The sequence below is a fragment of the Moschus berezovskii genome, chromosome X (genome assembly GCF_049115385.1).
Source record: "Moschus berezovskii isolate FMDL1 chromosome X, NW_MosBer_1.0, whole genome shotgun sequence".
Lineage (NCBI taxonomy): Eukaryota > Metazoa > Chordata > Mammalia > Artiodactyla > Moschidae > Moschus > Moschus berezovskii.
Window position 1 is genome coordinate 96,040,110 of NC_142488.1, and position 25,265 is coordinate 96,065,374.

Sequence of the window (25,265 nt, forward strand, 5' to 3'; positions counted from 1 at the left end):
ACTTTCCTTTTCCTCTTGAGATTTCCAAATTCTGTTTAAGAGTAGAAGCAAAATATATAATACCAGGGAGGTCCCCAGAGGTCCAGTGCTTAAAACTCCACACTTCCACTGCAAGGAGCATGGGTTTAATCCCCAGTTGGGGAACTAATATTCTGCATGCCATGCAACATGGTAAAAAAAAAAAAAACCCCAAAATGCAGTATGATACTAAAGGATGTTGTTTCAATGTATGTAGCAGAAAACTGAAAGTGTCTTGTTCTACAAATCGTAGATGATAAAGGGACTTCATTGACCACACCAGTGGGAAGAGCTAGGTGTGCAGACACTCACCGCTGTTGGGGCACATAGTATTTATTAATATGAATGTACAAGTCAATGAGTTAATGACAGATAAGGATACACATTTTCTCCATATCCTAAACAGGCAGTTGGGAAGTGAACATCACCTCCTTGGATATTTGGTTACTTTGACTTCAATGACTTTTTCTCTTTCCTTGAAACATAGCTCTATTTGAATGTGATGTTCCAAACTGTACTAGCACCTCCTATCTGATTTTGTCAGATCGATTCCATGGTTATTAAATATTTCTCCTCTAAGGTCAAAGGACTCAGGGAAGCCTAGGAATTATCCCTTGTATCTTTGTTAATCTCCATCTTCAGAGCTTGGCAGAGAGATGAATTTAAGATAAATGGCAGGGGCATGTGGGCCCACCTGGTAAAGCACAAAAGCTACAAAGAAAAGAAGAGAGGGATAACTTAGGTATGGCATTGCATTTTTTTTTTCTTTTTGCAGCTTGAGGCAGTTGTAAAATAACTTATAGCTTTTTGCAACTGTGTATTCTATAGTATCTTTTTCATTTGGTGAAATTTTAACTGTTAATGTTTATGGCATTGTGCTTTGTACCATTTATTAAATAAAAATTTTTTAAAAAAGAATCCAAAATGATAGGGCCAACTGTGTATGAAGGAACCTCTCCAGATAACACATTTCTATTTACAGAAACAAACTATTATATCCCAGGGGAGATCCTGTGCAGAGATTCTACTAAACAGAGTTTGAAAAGGTCAGTTAGTGTGGACAACAGTAAAATGCACACTTGAGTAGTAAGATAGGAATAACCCATGTGCCTCCCACAGCACAGAATTACCCAAACATAAGGGGGTGGTTTAGTCAACAAATGCAGTTCTGTGTGGGAGGTGGTCATGATGTTGGATTTAACTCTGCAGAAATAAGTGCACAAAAGCTAGGTCCAGCCTGCCCAAGGCCCACTTCTCTTCAGGGCCCCCACACAAGTGCATGGCTCCATGCAGCAGGAGGAGGAGGCAGAAGGCAAGGGGTCCCATCCACCTTGGCTGCGTCTGAGCCAGGAGGAAAGGTATGGGAAGAAGGAAAAGAACCACAAGGAAGAAAATTCATTTCCAAGACAAAATAGTGTCTTGTCTCTGTTTCCCAGAAAATGCAAACTTTCTGCTTCCAGGTTCTGCAGCATTCCAGAACTCAAGCCTTGAATCAGGATGGGCTCCACTTGAGCCCAAGTTGGCAGCATGTGCTGTTTGGGGTCTAGAAGCCCAAGTTATCTGGAAGTGGAACACACAGTCACAGAAACCTGTCCTCAGCTGTAGTTCAGGACCTCTTCAAAACCACCAGCCCATGCATGGCAGCATAGGTTGGGAGAATGTGTCGAGCTTAACTCTGGGACCTGTCGATGCTCCCATTATGTGAATGAATCCTGCTGCATTGTCTTCATTTAATTTATTTAAAAATCATGTGGTGGGCTTCCCTGGTGGCTCAGTGGTGAAGAATTCACCTGCCAATGCAGGACGCACTGGTTCGATCTGTGGTCCAGGAAGATACCACATGCTGTGGGACAAGTAAGCCCATGCAACACTGCTGCGCCAGCACTCTAGAGCCCGTGAACTGCAACTGCTGAGCACACATGCTGTAAACACGGACGCCTGTGTGCCTAGAGCCCGTCCTCCGCCAGAAGAGAAGACACCGCAATGAGAAGCTCCTGCACCACCACTGGAGAGTAGCCCCCGCTCGCTGCAACTGGAGAAGACTCATTACAACCATAAAGAAATCAATAAATCTTTACAGAAAAAGTGGGTGGTGATGGTGTGGTTTTACTCAACGGGCAAATATTCAAGTCAAAAGATCTGAGTTTTCTTCTGCCAGGAATGGGAGACGGGGAGAAGCGACACAATCTAAGAAACCATACATGTGCTCTTCAAGACACCGCTGTCTCATTTCTTGGAAGAAATGGGTGAGAGCGAGCAGATTTGCTTGCCACCATCCTCTGCTGTTCCTGAGAATACAGAATGTGCAATGGAACATCAGGATGGGGCTGAGGTCAGAATGCGCTGGGCCAGGCGGCATCACCCATCTTACTGCTGTGCTGCATTCTCACATCCTGCCACTTTCCCCTTGCAACGTCAATGAAAAAAAAGCTTTCGAACATGAAGGGATTGTTCTCTTTATGTAGAATTCATGGTTTTAGAGTAGAGTGGTCATTTACAGTTTTTTTAATAAGTATACTATAAGCTTTTTTAAAATTTATTTATTTTAATTGGAGGCTAGTTACATTATTGCATTGGTTTATTTCACATCTTGTAACTCCACAAATTCACAGAAATCTAATGGATGTGATTACCACAAGGACAAAAGGTGCGATTTGTTCAGAATTAGCACAGAATCCAGGGTATGAATAGGACTTTGACCCCTTGTTCCTTTAACCTTCTTCACGATGTTTGGTTTTAAAGAAGCTGTGTGATTCTCATTGCCAGGATTGTCACTTGTGTCATTTGATGCGATGCTCAGACACCATCTGCCTGGAAGAAGCTTTATCATACATTTGCACTAATCAGGTGATTGTGAAATAGCTTCTAGAAAAAGATAATATTTTCTTTCTTCCTTGAAACAGAAAATTTAGCTACATACACTGATTGCTAGATGTTTTAGCGAGAGCAAATGTCACAGTAGGATACTAGTTTTCTCCTTAACACCAAAACATGAAGGGGTTGTTATAAACAAATGTGATGACAGGTACTGTTAAGTGCCATGGATTGATATCAGGATGGCCAGCTCTGGACTAAACCACCCACCTTTAATTTGCACAACAGTGTCGATACTCAAGGTTATACTCATTACTGTTGAATTGTTCTATGTTAAAAGTTGTGTTTAATTTCTAAAGGTTAAAAAAAGCATAAAAACATTGATGCTGAACTCTCACCCCCGAGCATGTTTAGTGAGACTGGTCATGCAAGCATTTATAGTGCCATGCTCTTCAAGCCTATATTTTCTGATACAAATGTTGCCCTATTTCTCTTCCCCACTACATAGTGTTTTCATTTCATCGAGGGTGGGATCCAATACCTGCCATTTAACAAAATGAAGACAAAATAGAAAAAAAAAAATAAGAAGTGTGGGGGAAAAACTGGTGCACAAGAGTTGGGCCAGTTAAGTCCAGCACCACACTGAAGTAGCCTCAGTGGTTTTGGAGTGAAGAAGACTTACTCTCGCATATTCTCTCATGCTCCCACTAAAGTCCAGCAACAAATGTTCTCAAGTTCCTCTTGCCTTGCCATGGGGACTCAGGAGTTGACCAAGAAAAACTACTTGGCCCCATGAAGAATGGCACTGTCAGTGTCTGTCCTGAAAGGAGCCTAGTCAGGAAGCAGTCTCAAAGTATACGGTCTTGATCATCTCATGAAGTTGTGTGGCAAGTGGCTCTCAGGAAAAATATTAAGTCTGGATCATCCACATGGCAGCTTTGCATGGGAACATGGTGGCTCTGAACTGGAACTGATCTGCCTTCCACTCACTTGAGCAAAGCAATGAGACTGACCAGTATGGGTGAAGTGAGTGTGTGTGTATGTGTGCGCACACACGCCCACGTGCATGCTCAGTTGTGTCCCATTCTTTGCGATCCCATAGACTGTAACCTGCCAGACTCCTCTGTCCATGGAATTTTCCAGGCACGAGTACTGGAGTGGGTTGCCATTTCCTACTCCAGGCTATCTTCCTGACCCAGGAAGCGAACCTGTGTCTCTTGTGTATCCTGCAATTGAAGGTAGATTATTTACCATTGTGCCACCTGGGGAGCCCAAGGTAGGTTTACAGAGAAGGGAATGTTTTCTAATTTCCTTTGTCTTTGAGGGCTCAAGCTGAAGAATATGTAACCACTGTTTTAAAGGAAGCAGCTCCGCTTGGCTGGATTGGATCAGACCTCATTTCATCCCAAGTCTTGAGTGCCTTTTGGTCTGGAAAAGTGGCTTGTCTCCTCCTATACACAACTGGGACATTCTCTCTGTAATTATGAATTGTTTTACATAAACTAAAAGAGAATGTCTTTGATCACTAGAGTTTGTCAGTGTTGGATTGCTTACTGTGGTGTTCTGAAACTTTTTCGCCTCAAAATAGTAAAGCAGCTCATGTTAGAGACACTTTAGCATGAAAGTTTTATAGTTGAGACATTACATATATTTTCCTGTTTATAATAAATGCCATCTATACAAAAGCCTGGGTGTTAATTTTAATATTAGCACAAGATCTGTTTTCCGTGATATGTTAACCCCTACAATTTCACTAACTGTTGAGGGACTATTTTTTATTGAGATTCTGAAGGAAAGGAGCCTTGTGTTCTTTTTGTTCATTTTTCTTATGTCCTTGAAATAAGAGATTTTGTACAGTCTTCACTGTGAAGACTTCAGCTCAATCTTTGTATTACACTTGGTTGTCTCTTAGCTATATAACTTCTGAGTGTAAATCATTGAACTCTTCAAAGAAACATTATAAGGAATAAATCATACTAGGGGTGAAGGAAAGCACAGTGTTGTGATAGACCTCACTGAGCTGATGAAAGGGGTTGAGGCAACAGAGGAGGAGAAAAGCCTGAGTGATCTCAGGGACGATGCAGAGATGGAACAAACCAGAGTGTGGGGAGAGCTAACGGGTGGACAGAGTGTACTGGTTAGGACTGTGACTCCAGGAGGCAGACAGGACCTCACTGGCAGATGGAGTCCATGGGACCTGGGGTCAGAAAGAAACTAAAGGGGGTGTATTATCTCCAGAAGGTGTAGGGGACCCTTAGTCATGAATCCTTCTGCTTTATGCCTGCTTCCTACTTTAAAGGAGGCTCTGGGAACTTAGCATCAGCTCGACTTTCCTACTGTCAGTGGACCTGGTCCTTCTCTGCCCTGTAGACCAGTGTCGGAAGCACGGGGCACTTTACTCCTAACCAACGTTGTACACCATATCAGTGTATAAAGGGGCTGTGTAGTGTCCCATGGCAACTCTGGTCCTTCCCCAATCAGTCCTACACCGGGATGGCCTCAGATCCCTGGATGTCCCATCAGTTACCTCTGAGCCCTGTCTGCTCACCTGGCAGCCCCACTCTTCACTCCAGTCAGGATGGACTCCCCATCCCCTCCTTTCCATCTAGCCCCCTTAGGTCCTGCCCACTATCCCAGGCCCAGCTCCTCTTTCAGGGGTTTCTGATGACTCCAGTCAGCCCTTCCTCCTCGCTGTAAATTAAGGGGGTTCTATAGAGATGACACTGGAGAAGGCAATGGCGACCCACTCCAGTACTCTTGCCTGGAAAATCCCATGGATGGAGGAGCCTGGTGGGCTGCAGTCCATGGGGTCGCTAAGAGTCGGGCACGACTGAGCGACTTCACTTTCACGCATTGGAGAAGGAAATGGCTACCCACTCCGGTGTCCTTGCCTGGAGAATCCCCGGGACAGAGGAGCCTGACGGGTTACATTCCACAAGGTCACGAAAGAGTTGGACACGACTGAGCAACTAAACAACAACACACACTTCTGCCTCTCTTTCGAACTTTTTGTATTTTTCTCGGGTAACCTCTTCCCTCTCCCCCAAGTTCTTCTCCCTGTCCCTCAGTTATCCTATTTTTTTTTGGTAAGTTTTCCTATTATAAAATGGGAATTAGTCACGATGACTACCTCACAGGGATGCTGTGAGCACTGAAAGTGACGATCCATTTTAAAAACCTTGCTAATAAGAAATGTTATACATATATTTATTTCACCTTATAAATCTTTATTGCAATTTCTCTCACAGTAGGCATGAGAAATATAGAATGCAGTGTGTTGATTATTTACAAGAACATTTGGGGATGCTGTTAGTGAGCATATTAGCTACTGAAGACTGCTTAACAAAACTCCACAGACTATGTCGTTTGAAATGTCAAAAATGTAATGAGAAAGTTGCAAGAAAACAGATTTTAAACTCTGCCTGGCTTCCTTAGTTACTTGGTATATCATAATGTTGCTCTCATTACTAGTCAGGACAAAAATGTGCTCAAAGGCACTAAAATATGCATCTTGGGGGAAATGCATGGACATGAAGATTTCTTGGGAGTTGGCCAAGGCATGTTTACATCCACAAAGACTGTCAACTTAAACTTAGTCCATCACAGTTATTAAAAAATGAAAGGCGCAGAACTCTTGCTTACCACTGGGATTGGCAGAAACACATCTGTATACTCTGCCCCTGAAATCACACAGGCCTTTAACTAGGGACAATGAGTGTGCCCACAGAGCAGCACTAATGAAAAACTTATCATCTAAGATAGAGCTTCACAATCCAGCTTTACTAGGTTGTAAACACTCTTCTTACCCAAGCATTACTTTGTGTTTCTGTGAAACATCTGAAAAATACTTTGACTTCCCAGGCTGTAGGGAATGAATCGTTTTATTTATAAGTATCTGTAGTAGAACTGGGTACTTTCTTGAATTAACTGAACAATGTTACAACTGGAACTTAAAAGAAGGTTGCCAATTTTTTTTTGAGGCTCTGTGAGGTACTGGATGCTCTAGATCACTTTGTCTTTGGAAGCTTCTCTCTTTGGCATTCTTCCTCTGTCCATTTAATAATTTGCCCGCAGGTGAAGACGGAGCACGTAACTGATATTCATCTGGGGATCCTTTTAGCCAGGCTGGCCTCATTTGTTCTTGATTCACCTCTTTCTGAAGCTGCAATGCTAATAACCTATCCTGTTCTTCTTGCTTATGTCTCTCAAAAAATAGACGTTCCAAATCTATCCGTTTTTGGTAAAGTGGACATGTTTACTCTTGGTCTGAGGAAGCTTTGAGGAACATTTTCCTTTTTGTAGAACAGCATGGATCGCTGACGGCTTCAGACACAGATTCCTGATTTTTTGCTCTGGAGATATCTTTATTGTTCAGTAGGCGAGGCTCCTCATTTTCTGTCACAGCTGTGTTATTTTTCAGTGTCTGCGTCATAACTGACACTGTACATCCACTCTCTGTTTTGCCATAAGGCTTAACTGCAGCTTCTCCAGAAGAGGAAACTCCAGCTTTAGGTTCTTCATGACTGATGACACATAACTCTCTTTCAGGACTGCCTTGTTTTGTTCTCACTTTTCCTTCAAGGTACCATTCTCCACCACTGGCACATAAGTGAGGTCTAGGTGACTCCACTGAAGCTTCTGCATCTTGCTTTTGAACTTCAAGGCATATCTGAGGAGAAAGTGCTGGCATATCTTCCTCAATTTCTGTGTCTTGCCTTGTAGGCTTCTTCCTATCTCTGCTGTTAGTTCCCTTGGACCTGGAGGTTTTCCTGTCTTCTTCTACAACTTCAGACTGTGACGCTGACTCAAGTTGAGAATTCGGTGGCAAATACTTCTGAATATCGCCAGTGTTTTTTTGTTTGCGCTTCCTTTTCCTTTGTGACTTGGTTGTGACGGGATTCGATGTTTTGGAATCCGAGCGGAAAGCCGGGACACTTTCCTCACAGACATTGCTAATATCAAGGCTTAGCCTTCTTGCCAGCGCTTCATCACTTTTCAGTTGTTCTTCCATCTCTCTGCACCTTTTTTCTGCCTGTCTCTTTTCCTCTTCTTCCTCCTCTGCCAGTAATCTCCGTATGTATTCTTCACTGGCTCTGTTTTCTTCCTCCTGAATGGCTTGTCGCTCTGCCTCCATCTTGTTTCTCTCCTCTTCATATTCTCTTCTTAATTCCCCAGGCTGACTTAGCAGACGAACTGGCTGATGGTCATCAACGATTTCCTCCGATTGTTGCCCAGAGACTCTAAGGCGGCATTCCTCTGGATAGTGTTTTTGAATTATCGTCCACAGTCCCATATTGACAAGAGAATTTCTTGGGGTGTGGTACCGAGTCCACGAAGAGACCCGGCGGCGACAGAAAGGACAGCACAAATTTGCCTTCTCCATAGTCGACTGGAAGCAGGCTTTACAGAGCGTGTGGTTGCAAGGCAGCGTCACAGGCTCAATGAGGATTTCCAGACAGATGTGGCACTGGCATTCCGACAAGGAAGGGATGGTGTCTTTGGGTACAGCCATCGGAATATGCTAATAAGGTGTATTCAACATCAATACCAGAATTCCAGGATTGGGAGCACTGAATGTCTTTAAGTAAAAAGGTTCTGTGGGCCAGGTAAACAGTACGACCCCAGAAGGCGGTGTACCTGTCCGTGTTAAAGACAAGGATCCCAAACGGAGGGAAACGAACCTTGACTGTCCCCAGGCACTGACAACCGTTGAAGTACGGCAGTGGTGGGCACAGGGCTCTCTAGTGAGGCAGAAGGCAGGCGCCAAGTTCCATTCCTCCCCATTCCCAGGTGAGGCTTCTCCCTTAGTTCTTCTCCCGTAGTTTCAGCTAAGCCCGAGACCGCTCAGGTACGCATGCCCCAGGCCACCACTCCGCGAAGACCGAAGCTTCTAACGGAATGCCGCCTCAGCAGAGGAACTTCCGTTTGTTTGACCGTTGCTATGGGGTCGCGCCTGCGCACTTCTCAGGGCTCCGAGCCGACCCTCCTCTCGCGCAGTGCAAGTCCCTCAGGGGTGTCTGACTCTCTGCAACCCCGTGGACTATACAGTCCATGGAATTCTCCAGGTCAGAATACGGGAGAGGGTAGCCTTTCCCTTCTCCAGGGGATCTTCCCAACCCAGGGACTGAACCCAGGTCTCCCGCATTGCAGGCGGATTCTTTAGGAACAGAGCTATCAGGGAAGCCTAATCCTGGAGAAGGCAATGGCAAGCCACTCCAGTACTCTTGCCTAGAAAATCCCATGGACGGAGGAGCCTGGTAGGCTGCAGTCCATGGGGTCGCTACGAGTCAGACATGACTGAGCGACTTCACTTTCACTTTTCACTTTCACACACTGGAGAAGGAAATGGCAACCCGCTCCAGTGTTCTTGCCTGGAGAATCCCAGGGATGGAGGAGCCTGGTGGGCTGCCGTCTATGCGGTCACACACAGTCGGACACGACTGAAGTGACTTAGCAGCAGCAATCTTGGGGGCGGTGCTGTAGCAATCTCAAAAGGGCTAGTGAGGTCACAGCTCTCTCCCTGTCGCCTTTTTCTTATAGGACACCAATCATTAGATGTAGAGTCGATCCTAAATACAGGATGATTTCATGTCAGTTTCATGATTTCCTGTAGTTTCATGCCACAGACCTTATTCCCCAAAATGGTCTCATCACAGGTTCAGGGATTGCGGTTTGGACATGTCTTTTTCCCACTCTAGTGATCGGAGGGTTGGAAAACTAAAATGAGATCTTACCTTTTGTAGATCGGGATAGAAACACATGCCTACATGCATAAATATATGAATGCCTGCATAAGAAAGAATATAATATATTCTTGAACAATGAAATGCAGATAAAAACCTTCAGCAGGTGTTTGGGGGTTGTATGTTTTGGGGAAAGGTTGCTTCTCCGCTCTTTATTATATTATTTATTTATTTTTTTACCTAAAAGAGATGTCTATTGTTCTTGCAAGTGTTAAAAACATAAAATGGCAGGGAAGCAAGTACATTCTTACTACATCCCCAGAAAAGCCTTTAGAACGGTAATGTTTTTTCAGGGACAGGAAGAGAGATGAGAGGTTGAGGAAGCCCCTTCCTCCATATAACAAGAAAATCAGTGCTTTAAATTTCTTGTTATTAAATTGGAGGAAAATATTGGACCTCCGTTTGACAGTTTAATTTTTTAAATGGAGGATAATTGCATTCCAGTGTTGTGCTGGTTTCTGCCATACAACATTACAAATCAGTTGTAACTATGTATATGTATCCTCTCCCTCTCCACTCCCCTCACCCCATCCTGCCCCTTTAGTTCATACAAAGCTCCAATCTGGGTTCCCTGTGTTACACAGCAACTTCTCACTAGCTGTCTCTTCCACACATGGTAGTGTGTGTGTGTGTGTGTGTGTGTGTGTGTGTGTGTATAGTGCTACTTTTTCAGTTCGTCTCACCCTCTCATTCCCCTGCTATGTCCTCAAGTCTGCTCTCTGTTCTGTTTCTCCATTCCTTCCCTGCAAATAGGTTCATCAGTGCCATTTGTCTGGATTTAATATATATCCTTTAATATACTATATTTGGTGTTCTCTGACTTAAGTCACACTGGATAACAGTCTCTAGGTTCATCTGCCTCATTATGACTGACTCAAATTCGTTCCTTTTCGTAGCTGAGTAATACTCCATGGTATATATGTACCACTACTTCTTTGTCTGTTCATCCGTTGACAGATATCTAGGTTGCTTCTGTGTCCTGGGTATTGTAAATAATGCTGTAGTAAACATTAGGGTACATGTTTCTTTTTGAGTTGTGGGTTTCTCAGGGTATATGCCCAGATGTGGAATTGCTGGATCATATGATAGTTAAAGCTGAAACTCCAATACTTTGGCCACCTCATGCGACGAGTTGACTCACTGGAAAAGAGTCTGATGCTAGGAGGGATTGGGGGTGGGAGGAGACGGGGACGACAGAGCATGAGATGGCTGGATGGCATCACCGACTCGATGGACATGAGTTTGAGTGAACTCCGGGAGTTGGCGATGGACAGGGAGGCCTGGCGTGCTGTGATTCCTGGGGTCGCAAGGAGCTGGACACGACTGAACGACTGAACTGATGATAGTTTTATTCCAAGTTTTTTTTTTTGAGGATGCTCCATACTGCTCCCCAGAGTGGCTGTATCAATTTACACTCCCCCCCCAGTGTGCAAGAGGGTTCCCCTTTCTTCACATCTTCTCTAGCATTTACTGTTTATAGATTTTTTGATGATAGCCATTCTGACTGGTATTGGGTGGTACTTCCTTTTAGTTTTGATTTGCATTTCTCTAATAATGAGCAATGTGGAGCACCTTTTCATGTGTTTAATGGCCATCAGCATGTCTTCTTTGGAGAATGGCTGTTTTGGTCTTCTGCCTATTTTTTTGATTGGGTTGTTTGTATTTCTGACTGAGATGCTTTGAGCTGACTGAGATGCTTTGAGCTGACTAAGATGCTTATATATTTTGGAGATTCATCCTTTGTCAGTTTTTTTGTTTGGAATACCTTTTGCTCCCATTCTGAGTGCTGACTTTCCATTTTGTTTATAGTTTCCCTTACTGTACAAAAACTTTTAAGTTTTATTAGATTGCTTTTGTTAATTTCTGCTTTTATTTCCATTAGGTTAGCATGAGGGTCCAAGAGGATCTTGCTACGGTTTATGGCATAGAGTGTTCTGCCTATGTTTTCATCAAACAGTTTTATCATTTCTGGCCTTACACGTAAGTCTTTAGTCCAGTTTGAATTTGTTTTTGTGTGTGGTTTTCCAAAGAGTTGTGTGCCCTGATGACAGTGAGTCTTATCAGGTGAGAAGTAGCAGTGGGCACTAGTTAGATGTGGGGCTCAGCAGGCACCTAGAATCTGTTCACATCTTAGTCTTGTGACTGCTTAGCCCTGGCCTCAATGTGCCTCATTTCCCTGATGTTTAAAGTTGGGCAAGAGTAGCTCCTCCTCATAGACTGTGGTGAGGGTTTAATGAGCAACTACAGGTTTAGCACTTACAACTGTGTGGGGAACCAAGGGAGTCAGCAATAATAATGAACAGTTCTTAGAAGTATCATACCTAAATTGGCCATTGGTGTTTCTATTCCCATTTTTATGATTACATGGGCCTATATTATGTGTGACTCTTTGTGACCCCATGGACACTAGGCGACCAGGCTCCTCTGTCCATGGGATTCTCCAGGCAAGAATATTGAAATGGGTTGCCAGGCCCTCCTTGAAGACATCTTCCTGACCCAGGGATCGAGCCCCTGTCTCTCAGCTCTCTTGCACTGGCAGATGGGTTCTTTTACCACTAGCACCACCCGGGAAGCCCACATTGGTATTGCTCGAAAGAAAGCAGTTGTATGAAATGATAAGTAGGCCATGACCTAATTACTATGCTATAAGATGGACACTTATATAGCAAAATATCTCAAAAACAAACATATACTCAAATGTTAAGGATTCTTCTCCATAAATAATATGGTTTTAAGAGATTTTAATGATTTTTTCCGAAATGCATTTTCATTTTTTTCTACAAATAGAGTGTCTTGGATAAATCCTCTTAAGTGAGTAATGCGAAGAAATAAAAGAGAACAACAGGATGGGAAAGACTAGAGATGTCTTCAAGAAAATTAAGATATCAAGGGAACATTTTATGCAAGGATGGGCACAATGAAACATGCAAACAGCAAGTACCTAACAAAAGCAAAAGAGATTAAGAAGAAGTGGCAAAAACACATAAGAACTATACAAAAACATAGTAGTGACCCAGAAAGCCACAATGGTGTGGCTACTCACCTAGAGCCAGACATCCTGCAGGGTGAAGTCAACTGGGCCTTCAGTCAGTTCAGTTCAGTTCAGTCGCTCAGCCGTGTCCGACTCTCCGCAACCCCATGAATCACAGCACGCCAGGCCTCCCTATCCATCACCAACTCCCGGAGTACACTCAAACTCATGTCCACAGAGTCGGTGATGCCATCCAGCCATCTCATTCTCGGTCGTCCCCTTCTCCTCCCGTCCCAACCTTTCCCAGCATCAGAGTCTTTTCCAGTGAGTCAGCTTGTCGCATGAGGTGGCCAAAGTATTGCAGTTTCAGCTTTAGCATCAGTCCTTCCAATGAACACCCAGGATTGATCTCCTTTAGAATGGACTGGTTGGATCTCCTTGCAGTCCAAGGGACTCTCAAGAGTCTTCTCCAACACCACAGTTCAAAAGCATCGATTCTTCGGCGATCAGCTTTCTTCACAGTCCAACTCTCACATCCATACATGACCACGGGAAAAACTATTGCCTTGACTAGATGGACCTTGGTTGGCAAAGTAATGCCTCTGCTTTTTAATATACTATCAAGGTTGGTCATAACTTTCCTTCCAAGGAGCAAGCGTCTTTTAATTTCATGGCTGCAATCAGCATCTGCAGTGATTTTGGAGCCCAAAAAAATAAAGTCTGACAACTGGGCCTTAGGAAACATGATTATGAAAAGCCAGTGGAAGTGATGGAATTCCAGCTGAGCTATTTACATCCTAAAGGATGATGCTGTTAAAGTGTTGCACTCAACATGCCCGCAAATATGGAAAACTCAACAGTGGCTATGAGACTAGAAAAGTCAGTTTTCATTCCAATCCCAAAGAAGGCCAAGGACAAAGAACGCACGAACTACCATACAGTTGAGATCATTTCACATGCCGGCAAAGTTGTGCTCAAAAACCATCAAGTTAGGGTTCATCAGTAAGGCGAACTGAGAACTTCCAGATGCACAAATGGATCGAGAAAAGGCAGTGGAACCAGAGATCAATTGCCAGCCTCCATTGGGTCATAGAAAAAGCAAGGGGATTCCAGAAAAACACCTGTACTAAGTCGCTTCAACTGTGTCTGACACCTTGTGACACTATGGACCGTAGCCTGCCAGGCCCCTCTGTCCAAGGGATTCTCCAGGCAAGAATACTGGAGTGGATTGCCATGCCCTCCTCCAGGGAATCGTCCTGACCCAGGGATTGAACCTGTTTTGCTGATGTCTCCTGCACTGGCAGGTGGGTTCTTTACCACTACTGCCACCTGTTAGCATATGAAGTGAGCACAGTTGTACCATAGTTTGTATATTCTTTGGCATTGCTCTTTGGGATTGGAATGAAAACCGACTATTTCCAGTCCTGCGGCCACTGATGAGTTTTCTAACGTTGCTGGCCTATTGAGTGCAACACTTGAACACCATCCATGTTTTAGGATTTGAAATAGCTCAGCTGAAATTCCATCACATCTGGTAGCTGTGCTCCTAGTAATGCTTCCTAAGGCCCACTTGACTTCACAGTCCAGGATGTCTGGCTCTAGGGGAGTGATCACACCATTGTGGTTATCTGTTTCATTAAGGTCTTTTCTGTATAGTTCTTCTGTGTATTCTTGCCACCTCTTCTTAATATCTTCTGCTTCTGTTAGGTCCATACCATTTCTGTCCATTTTTGTGCCCATCTTTGCATGAAATGTTCCTTGGTATCTCCAATTTTCTTGAAGTGACCTCTAGTCATTCCCATTCTATTGTTTTCCTCTATTTCATCTCATTGTCCACTTAAGAAAGCTTTCTTATCTCTCCTTGCTATTCTTTGAAACTCTGCATTCACATAGGTATATCTTTCCCTTTTTCATCTGCCTTTTGCTTGTTTTTTTCCCCTCATATTTGTAATGCTTTCTCAGACAACCGTTTTGCCCTTTGACATTTCGTCTTCTTGGGGATGGTTTTGATCACCATCTCCTGTGAAATGTTATGAACCTCTGTCCATACTTCTTCAGGCATTCTATCAGATCTAATCCCCTGAATCTGTTTTTCACTTGCACTGTATAACCATAAGGTACTTGATTTAGATCATACAGGAATGGCCTTGTGGTTTTCCCTGCTAACTGCTGCTAAGTCACTTCAGTCGTGTCCGACTCTGTGTGACCCAATAGACGGCAGCCCACCAAGCTCCCCCGTCCCTGGGATTCTCCAGGCAAGAACACTGGAGTGGGTTGCCATTTCCTTCTCCTACTTTCCTCAATTTAATCCTGAATTTAACATTAAGCAGCTCCTGATCTGAGCCTCAGTCAGCTCCCGGTCTTGTTTCTTCTGAGTGCATAGAAATTCTCTACCTTCGGCTGCAAAGAATATAATCAGTATGATTTTGGTATTGACCATCTAGTGATATCCATGTGTAGTCATCTCTTGTGTTGTTGGAAGATGGTGTTTGCTATGACCAGTGCATTCTCTTGGCAAAACTCTATTGTGCTTTGCCCGGCTTCATTTTGTACTCCAAGGCCAAACTTGCCTGATACTCCAGGTACCTCTTGACTTCCTCCTTTTGCATTCCAATGCAAAATGGACAGCTGAAGAAATGGACAGCTCTTTCTGGTGTTTGTTCTAGACGTTTTCTGGTACTGCTTCAACATCATGTGAACTCACTTCATATAATTTGCAATTACTTACTCCAGCCTGGTCAAGCAAGATTTAATGATTATTTTGTAATACTGTTTTTTTTTTTTTAACATTTTCAATATTATAATTTGAAAATAATATGGCTCATTACACTTTAAAAAATTTGCTATCCTGGAAAGAATGAAATGTGAGTACTGAAAGAATTTAGGATTCGGACATGTTCTGGAGGTTTCAGGACATAATGGAAAAAACTTTAGTGAAATCTAGGTTACATGACTAAGCACATATTAAAAAGCAGTTTCCCCCTTTTATCTAGCTTCTCCTAACTTCTGATTATGCTTGTTTTTGTTGTTCAGTCACTAAATCGTGTCGACCCTTTGCGACTCCATGGACTGCAGCATGCCAGGCTTCTTTGTCCTTCACCATCTCACGGAGTTTGCTTAAATTCATATCCCTTGAGTCGGTGATGTCATCCAATCATCTCATCCGCTGCCATCAACTTCTTTTGCCTCTGTCTTTTCCAGCATCAGGATCTTTCCCGGTGACTCAGCTCTTCACATCAAGTGGCCAAAGTATTGGAGTTTCAGCTTCAGCATCAGCGCTTCCAATGAATATTCAGGACTGATTTCCTTTAGGATTGACTGGTTTGAACTCCTTGCAGTCCAAGGAACTCTCAAAAGTCTTCTCCAATACCACAGTTCAAAAGCCTCAATTCTTCAGCACTCAGTTTTCTTTAAGGTCCAACTCTCACATCCGTATAAGACTATTGGAAAAACCATAGCTTTGACTAGATGGACTTTGTCAGTTAAGTAATATCTCTGCTTTCTAATATGCTGTCTAGGTTTGTCACAGCTGTTCTTCCAAGGAGCAAGTGTCTTTTAATTTCATGGCTGCAGTCACCATCTGCAGTGATTTTGGAGCCCAAGAAAATAGTCGGTCACTCTTTCCGTTGTTTACCCATCTATTTGCCATGAAGTGATGGGACCGGATGCAAGATCTTTGTTCTTTGAATGTTGAGTTTTAAGCCAGCTTCCTCACTCTCCTCTTTCACTTTCATCAAGAGGCTCTTTAGTTCTTCTTCGCTTTCTGCCACAAGGGTGGTGTCATCTGCATATCTGAGGTTATTGATATTTCTCCCGGCAATCGCAATTCCAGCTTGCTCTTCATCCAGCCCAGCGTTTCTCATGATGTACTCTGCATATAAGTTAAATAAGCCTGGTGACAATATACAGACTTGACGTACCCCTTTCCCAATTTGGAACCAGTCCGTTGTTCCATGTCCGGTTCTAACTGTTGCTTCTTGACTTGCACCCAGATTTCTCAGGAGGCAGGTCAGGTGCTCTGGTATTCCCATTTCTTTAAGAATTTTCCACGGTTTGTGGTAATCTACACGGTCAAAGGCTTTGGCATAGTCAACAAAGTGGAAGTAGATCCTTTTCTGGAATTCTCTTGCTTTTTCTATGATCCAGTGGATGTCGGCAATTTGATCTCTGGTTCTCTGCCTTTTCTTAATCCACCTTACTGGATTTCATATAAATAATTCCAGTCCAGTATGAGTGGAATCATTTATATGAAATGTTCAAAAAGACTATGTATATAGCTGTACCCAGGGAATTTCCCCCTTTTACCCAGACTTGTGGAAAGTTTCATCTGGTGGGTTTGGGCTCGAGTGCATGCGTGTCTAGTTGTGTCCCACTCTTTGTGACTCCACGGACTATAGCCTGCCAGACTCCTCTGTTCATGGAATTTTCCAGGCAAGAATACTGAAGTGCGTTGCCATTTCCTCTTCCAGGGCATCTTCCCGATCCAAGGATCGAACCCATGTCTCCTGCCGCTCTTGCTTGGCACGCAGATTCTTCACCACTGTGCCACCTGTGAAGCCCCCAAAGGTCCCTACATCCTTCCTTCAGGCTGCAATTAATGTTCTGTCACAAGTGGCAGTAGTACACTGCCATTTTCAAATCTCTCTACAAAGACATTTATTTATTAAAGAGCGACAAACGAAACACAATACCCTTTCTTAAAATCCAACCTATGATTGGTAAGCACAGAGTGATTCCAATGCTGTCTGAAAAAAAAAAAAAAAACAACCTGACAATGTAAAAGACTGTAAAAACATATTCTGAGCCTACACGTGATGAAATACCAGGTGGCAGAAGTGCATGCAGACAGTGGTGGGTGAAAGGCAGTGTTGGTCCAGGGACATGAGTGAGGTTGGCGAATGAGATCGGCCTCTGGGCAGCTGTGTCCACTATCCTAGCTAGAAGATGACTAGCTAGGGGTGGGAGAAAGACTTGGTGGCAAGTACAGGGGTGGGATAATGCAGGGTGAATGCCCTGCTCCCTGCTCCCTGCTCCCTGAGACAGACTTCCACTGTGGTCCACATTGTACATCATGTGACTCTGATGAGGGATGAATCAATGAACGTAAGCACACTTGGGGTCAACAGCAAGCAGAACTGATTTAATATACGTATCAATATGCCAAATAGAATTTATATCGTTGTAAACAAACTGTTTCATCACATCTTTTCACTCTGAGAATTGTACTGCTTTCCGTTAAAAAAAGAACAAACAAAGAGACGGTTATGATGCCACATGGGGGCCAAATCCAGTATGGAAGCTCTGAGAGTGCTGGGAGAGAGGGTGCTGAGCAAGTAGGAGGGAGAGATGGAGTTTGGGAGCTTGACTGAATGGCAACAGCCAGGGTTTTCTGGATTTTCACGTAACTGGAGCAATCCTCTCTATCCATCACTTTTCTGTGATGTTAAAACATTTCATTTCCTGACATTTGTAAACCTGAGATTGGAAGTCCACCTCCGGTCTGAACCGAGGGTAAAGCTGCAACTGTGAGTGAGTATTTGATGTAGTAGAACCAGAGGGGACAGCGACAGAAACACACACACACAGTCGGTTCAGTTTGAAACTCTACTTCATTTCCCCATGAAATTGAATACAAGGAATGCTTTCACAAAGTAATGAATAGTACACAGTAATTTTTGTCACTCTGTTCACAAGTATTTTCTGCTTTCAAAGTTTTACCCACATACTGGTTTTCCTGAGTAGAGCATTTCAAACACTATATATGAGTATATTTATAAATTGAAATTATCCTACCTCTTTCACCAGTCCTAGTCCTACCCCCCAACCTAAAGGGGGCTGTTGTCATAGGATGGTGCCTCCTCTCCAGGGACCTGTAGGTGAAAGCACACTTGCACACTCTCATGGTCTTTTCCAAGAGATTTCATATCTTTTCTTTTCCACTTAATATTAATTCATAGGATTTAAAAAATATTTTCATAATATTAGTCCTTGTGATTTTGGCATATTTTAACATGTTCATTGTTTCTCTGTATTTTTTATGTGAATCTCAGTTGAAATTATTTGCCAATCTCTTTGAAAGTAAGGATGTTGGACAAATCACAGATACTAACCCAATATCTGGGGTATAGTTTGCAAGTATTCCTCCCAAATTCTTCACAAACTTCTCTGGGTTTTAAAATTTAGAATCTGCTTTTCAATTTCAATCATGTTGTGACTTTAAAACTTTACAGATCATAATACTAAAAAGCATTGGACGGCACTTCGAGAGCATGTAATATCATTTTCAGTCAGTTCAGTTCAGTTCAGTCGCTCAATCATGTCCAAGTCCCTGCGACCCCATGAACCGCAGCACGCCAGGCCTCCCTGTCCATCACCAAATCCCAGGGTTTACCCAAACTCATGTCCATCGAGTTGGTGATGCCATCCAGCCATCTCATTCTCTGTCGTCCCCTTCTCCTCCTGCCCCCAATCCCTCCCAGCATCAGGGTCTTTTCCAATGAGTCAACTCGTCGCATGAGGTGGCCAAAGTATTGGAGTTTCAGCTTCAACATCAGTCCTTCCAATGAACACCCAGGACTGGTCTCCTTTAGGATGGACTGGTTGGATCTCCTTGCAGTCCAAGGGACTCTCAAGAGTCTTCTCCAGCACCACAGTTCAAAAGCATCAATTCTTCGGTGCTCAGCTTTCTTCACAGTCCAACTCTCACATCCATACATGACTACCGGAAAAACCATAGCCTTCTACAGGGAGTTAAATCCTTCAGAGCCCAGAAGGCATAAAGACAAGATGTTAAAAGTTTAGAGTAATTCCAGAGTGAGCTGCATAGGAAGACTATCAAAAGTGTTCCCTGGTTCACATTATCTCCTCTAAAATCAGTACCCTGGTATGAGTGTTGGTCATAATAATAGGTGATTTGAATAGCTGCTAGGATTAAAGATCATGAAATATAAAGTACAATTCCTTAAAGTACTTTCTTACATATCACTTTCCCTCCCTCCAGATCACCTGCTCAAGGTCAACACCTGAGCTTCTGCCCGAGCCCCAGGGATGAGCCAACGCATGTAGCCTGGACACTGGGGTCAGCTGCCGGAAGGGGCAGGGTCTCATCTCCTCTGTCCTCTTCCTCACCCAGAGGGATTTGTGAGTGAGTACTGCGGGACCACAACAGCAAGGGTGTGTGACCATTTCTCTAGCCCTGGAAGCCTATCTTCTGAAAGGGAGGTTCCTCTGTGTCCTCAGGGAGGGTGAGAAATGGTACCTCATCCCATCTGGACACTTACCTCCAGAGGTGACCCAGGTTCTGTCACCATGAGCTTGGACTCTGTGACTTGAACTCACAATATCTTTGTTACAGAGCTGTCCTGAGGGGTGAATGAGGAAACCTTCACGTGGACAGCACGTGGTGGGACTTCAGTGGCCTTTAAGTGTTGGGGGAAAGCTGTAGGGGCTGTCTGAGCCTTGGTCCTAAGGAAGGCACTGTGAAAAGTCATTTCTCATTTTTTTCTCTTAGGAGAATATAAATATCTTTATGAAGGAAGCAAGTATCTTTTTGTTAGATCATGAGACAAACTTTTGAAATGAGATGGCTCCTTCAAATTAACTGGTAATCTTTCAAAGAACTAATGATTTTAAAGAGAGAATAGCACTGAAACACATGCGTTACCATATGTAACATAGATAGCCAGTATCTCTCTGCGTCTGTCCTTCTCTGTTGTGCAAGTGACTTTCTTGATGCCCTTCCTGGGAAAGATAGATATAGAGGAATGCCCACACAGACGGGAAAGTTATTTACACTATCTTGGATTGAAAGATAAAGGCGTTGGAAAAGTGTTTTCCCTTTCTATACACTATGTGCAGATGAGGCTTTGTGCAGAGGCAACATCTGATCGGATGGAATGCCATACAGGAAACCGAGTCACAAAACACTAGGGAGTTATCTATGCTATCTCTATCCATTCACACAGTCTGTTTTCAAAGTGGCTTTTCAGCCGCCCTTCTGGACGAAGATAGAATCAGGGAAATGTTCAGCTACCAAAGACGCAGACTTACTTACAGTGCCTTGGATAGAAAGAGAAAAGCGGCAGTGGTGCTAGTATTCCTATCTCTCTTTCTCCAGGAGGCCGGCAAGCAACCCACTTCCAACACAGACAAGGCTAGACGGATAGAGATAGCCCAGTAACAAGTGCAAGCACATATAACTCCTGGAACTTTTAGACAAGTTTTCCTTCCGTTGTATTTCATAAAGTCAGATGGCACTTGTGTGCAAGGCCTCATTTGCATTCAGCATATATAAATAGACACTATGATCCCCATCGACTTACTCTTTCATTTCAGGGATACTGTAACGTCTGTGCTCGTAACTGAGAACTCTTCTATCTTTGCTCAGAAGGGCATCAAGAATGCCACTTGGAAAACAGAGAATAGCACACGGATCAAGATAGCCCAGGAGATTGCAAGCAAAGGTAACTCTCTCGGGTTTTGTGACACGGTTACCAGTATTGCATGTGATCCAATCAGATGCTGCATCTACTCAAGGCCTCTTTTGCATATTGCTAAGTCACTTCAGTCGTGTCCGACTCTGTGTGACCCCATAGACGGAAGCTCAGCAGGCTGCCCCGTCCCTGGGATTCTCCAGGCAAGAACACTGGAGTGGGTTGCCATTTCCTTCTCCAATGTGTGAAAGTGAAAAGTGAAAGTGAAGTCACTCAGTCGTGTCCGACTCCTAGCGACCCCATGGACTGCAGCCCACCAGGCTTCTCCATCCATGGGATTCTCCAGGCAAGAGTACTGGAGTGGCTTGCCATTGCCTTCTCCGCTTTTGCATATAGGAAGGGTAAAAACATTTGCCAACATCGTTCTCTTTCATCTGAGACTGTAAACGTTTGTTATTTCTGATTGGGCATTCCTCTATATGTGTCTTTCCGAGACAGGGCTTCAAGAAAGTACCTTCCACATCGGAGAAGGAGAGACAAAGAGAAATACTCCAGTAACACTTCCAGACACACTTAACTTCCTGGGATTTTCTTGACATGGCTTCTTGTAGAGCGTTTCGTCCAATCAGATGTTGTCTGTTCACATGGCCTCATTTGCGTACAGTGTATATAAATGGACAACACTAGCACCACAGCTGCTTGTCTTTCAGTCCAAGGCACTTTAAATGTGTGTGCTTGGTGGCTGAACATTTCCCTAATTCTCTCATTGAACAGAGGCGTGCCTGAAAAGCCACTTTGAAAACAGATTTTGATGAACAGATAGACATAGCATAGTAGATCGCAAGCACAGATAACTCCCTATGTTTTGTGATTCAGGTTCTGTATGACGTATCATCCAATGAGATGCTGCCTCTACATAAGGCCTCATTTTCGTACAATGTATAAAATGGAAAATACGTTTGAGACAGCCATTCTCTCTCACTCTTAGAGACATTAAATGTCTGTCCTTCTCGACTGAGCATTCCATCCTCTCTGTCTTTCCCCAGGAACCTGGCAAGGAAGCCATGTCCAATAAATACCTGTTCAAACATTATGTCTTCGTTGCAGTGTGTAGGGTCTTCGTTGTGGTGCACAGGCTTCTCTAGTTGTGGCATGTGGGCTTCAGAGTGAGCGGGCTCAGTAGTTGTGGTGGGTGAGCTTAGTTGCCCCACAGCAAGTGGGATCTTAGGTCCATAACTAGGGACTGAACTTGTGTCCCCAGCATTGAAAGGCAGATTCTTAACCGCTGGAAGTCCCCCCAAATTTAACATTCTTTTTGGCTGTGCCACATGGCATGCAGGTTCTAGTTCCCCAACCAGGATTGAACCGGTGCCTCCCACAGTGGAAGCTCAGTCTTAACCACTGGACCTCCAGGGATGTCCCCAGGGTACATGTATCTTTTTGAATTAAAGTTTTTGTCTTTTTCAGATATATGCCCAGGAGTGGAATTGCTGGATCATATGATAGCTCCATTTGTAGTTTTTTAAGGAACCTCCATACTCTTTTCCATAGTAGCTGTTCTAATTTGCGTTCCCATCAACAGTGTAGGAGGGTTCCTTTTTCTCCACACTCTCTCCAGCATTTATTATTTGTAGACTTTTTGATAATAGCCATTCTGGCTAGTTTTTGAAACCGTAGTTTTTGAAACTGTGACCCTCAGATTGGGACTCAGGTCCACATGACCTGCACTTCAGATGGAACTTGAACCCACAATCTCTGGCTTAGGAGGGGACTCGAACCCAAAATCTTCTAGCTGAATCCGCATACCTGATCTCAGGACAATGAAATTCAGGTTGTTTATGTCTCATTGCAGAAGGAATTCAGTGAGAAGCACAGTGATAAGTAAGAAGTGGATTTATTTGACAGATAGACACACTCCGAGGACAGAGCATGGGCCATCTCAGAAGATGAGAACGGGCCCCGAAATATAGGGTGGTTAGTTTTTATGGGGTAATTTCATAGACTAAGTGTAAAGAATTGGGCCAAAGACCCGATTTTGGCCTTTTTTGGCCTGGGAACTGTCATGGAGCCTGTGGGTGTGCCCTTTAGCATGCTAATGTGTTACAATGAATGTATAATGAGGCTCAGGGTCTTCTGGACGTCTTCTATCATCATGATATAGAGAGGAAGGCAGGGGGTGGGGCACAACCATTAAAAGATGACACTGCCATTAAGAGCAGGATATCACAAAATCCAGAGAGAACCTAACTAGAAACTGTTCATGGACAAGAGGCCCATATTCCCCCATAACATTTTCTCTATTACAATCATACCCAGTCACAGTTCCTGATCATTTGGTGTTCTTAAAAGATACTATTATTATTCACCAAGGATAGAACATCTTCCCTTTTGTTGTTGGTCAATCGCTAAGTCATGTCGGACTCTTTGCAACTCCATGGACTGCAGCACACCAGGCGTCCCTGTCCTTCACCGTCTCCTGGAATTTGCTCAAGCTTTGTGTCCATTGAGTCTGTGATGCCATCCAGCCCACTCATCCTCTGTCACCCTCTTGTCCTCCTGCCCTCAATCTTTCCCAGCATCAGGGTCTTTTCCAATGAGTTGGCTCTTCACATCATGTGGTCAATGTATTGGCGCTTCAACTTCAGCATCAGTCCTTCCAATGAATATTCAGGGTTGAAATGAACTATGATTCTGAAGGAACATAGATCACATTTATTTAACTTTTTAGCTGTAGCCACTGAACTTCATTTTATTTTTTGCCTTTTTAGATTACAAACCGTATGGAGCTCATTATCATTCCTACATTAATTTCAGTGGATCAGAGAGTTAGACAAATGTGTTTTAAGTGTATAATGAATATTATTTTTATGCTGCTCAGTACTCTCACTGTTTATCATAATATCTTCCATATATACTGTTTCATGATGGATTATAAATATAAATAATTTATGTGTGGCTTAAAATGCCTCACAGCTGGACAAAGTGAAATCCTTTGCATTCCACTCCCCAAAGGTAACCACTGCTACTGTTGGACTGGTACTTGGTATACAGTTTTCTATGTATATTGAAATACACGTAGGTAAGTAGATACATTGGTGTACTCATCAACTGTTTTATTTACTCGTTAGATATGAAATTGGAATCACAGAATAATACTGGTCTGCTACGAGTTTGAGTGAACTCCGGGAGTTGGTGATGGACAGGGAGGCCTGGCGTGCTGTGATTCATGGGGTCGCGGAGAGTCGGACACGACTGAGCGACTGAACTGAACTGAACTTATGTTCTTCACTTAACACGATGCTTCTTTTAAAATATTTTCATTAAGGTATAATTTAAAGAAAATAAAATTCACTTCTTTTAGTGTCCAGTTCGGTAAGCCTTGAAAATTACATACAATTGTATAACCACAACACAACCAGGATATGCGAGAGTTCCATTATGCCGAAAATATCTCCTGTGTCTTTTTGTAGTCAACCTGAAAATGATCTATGTGTTTTCTGACTCCCCAGTTTTGATAACTGTAGGTTTTTGCTTTTATTTTCACTTTAATACTGTTCTATGTATTTTTTAATTTAATTTATTTTGATTGGAGGCTAATTACTTTACATTACTGTATTGGTTTTGCCATACATTGACATGAATCTGCTCTGTTCTATGTATTTTTCATTTCCCTTGAGACTTCCTCTTTGAGCCATGAATTAAATATGTGTTGTTCAGTTTCCCAGTTCTTGGAGATTTCCATATTACCTTTCTGTTATTGATTTCTAGAGTTTTATTCCATTATTTCCAATAGCACAATCCGTTTGGTTTCAGGGTTTTTTTTAATTATTAAGATTTGGTTTTTGACTCAGGATATAGTCAATCTTGCTGAATGTTCTGTGTGCATTTGAAAAGAATGTGCATTCTGCTGTTTTCTGGTGGACCACTCTATAAATGTCAATTAAAATTAGTTGGTTGATGGTGGTGTTCAGTTCATCTATAAATTTGCTGATTTTTTGCCTACTAATTCTATCTATTAGTGAGAGCGGAATGTTGACGATCCCAATTATAATCGTGGATTTGTCTATTTCCCTTTCGGTTCCTTCAGTTTTGCTTCAAGTATTTTAAGACTGTTGTTAGCTATAATGCATATTTATATTATTGTATCTTCCTGGTGAATCGACTGACCCTCTTTATCCCTGGTAACTATGTTTGTTTTCAAGTTGACATTGTCTGATCATATAATCTATAGATTCTCCTGCTTTCTTCTGATCAGTGTTTGCATGGTGTGTTTTTATTCATCGTTTT

The 25,265-nt window shown here is 43.1% G+C and overlaps 1 pseudogene; it reads right to left on the reverse strand.

The window, feature by feature from the left end:
- Positions 1 to 6,645: 6,645 nt before the first annotated feature.
- LOC148773395 (E3 ubiquitin-protein ligase RNF168 pseudogene) lies at positions 6,646 to 8,344 on the reverse strand (annotated as a pseudogene).
- Between the last annotated feature and the right edge of the window lie 16,921 nt (positions 8,345 to 25,265).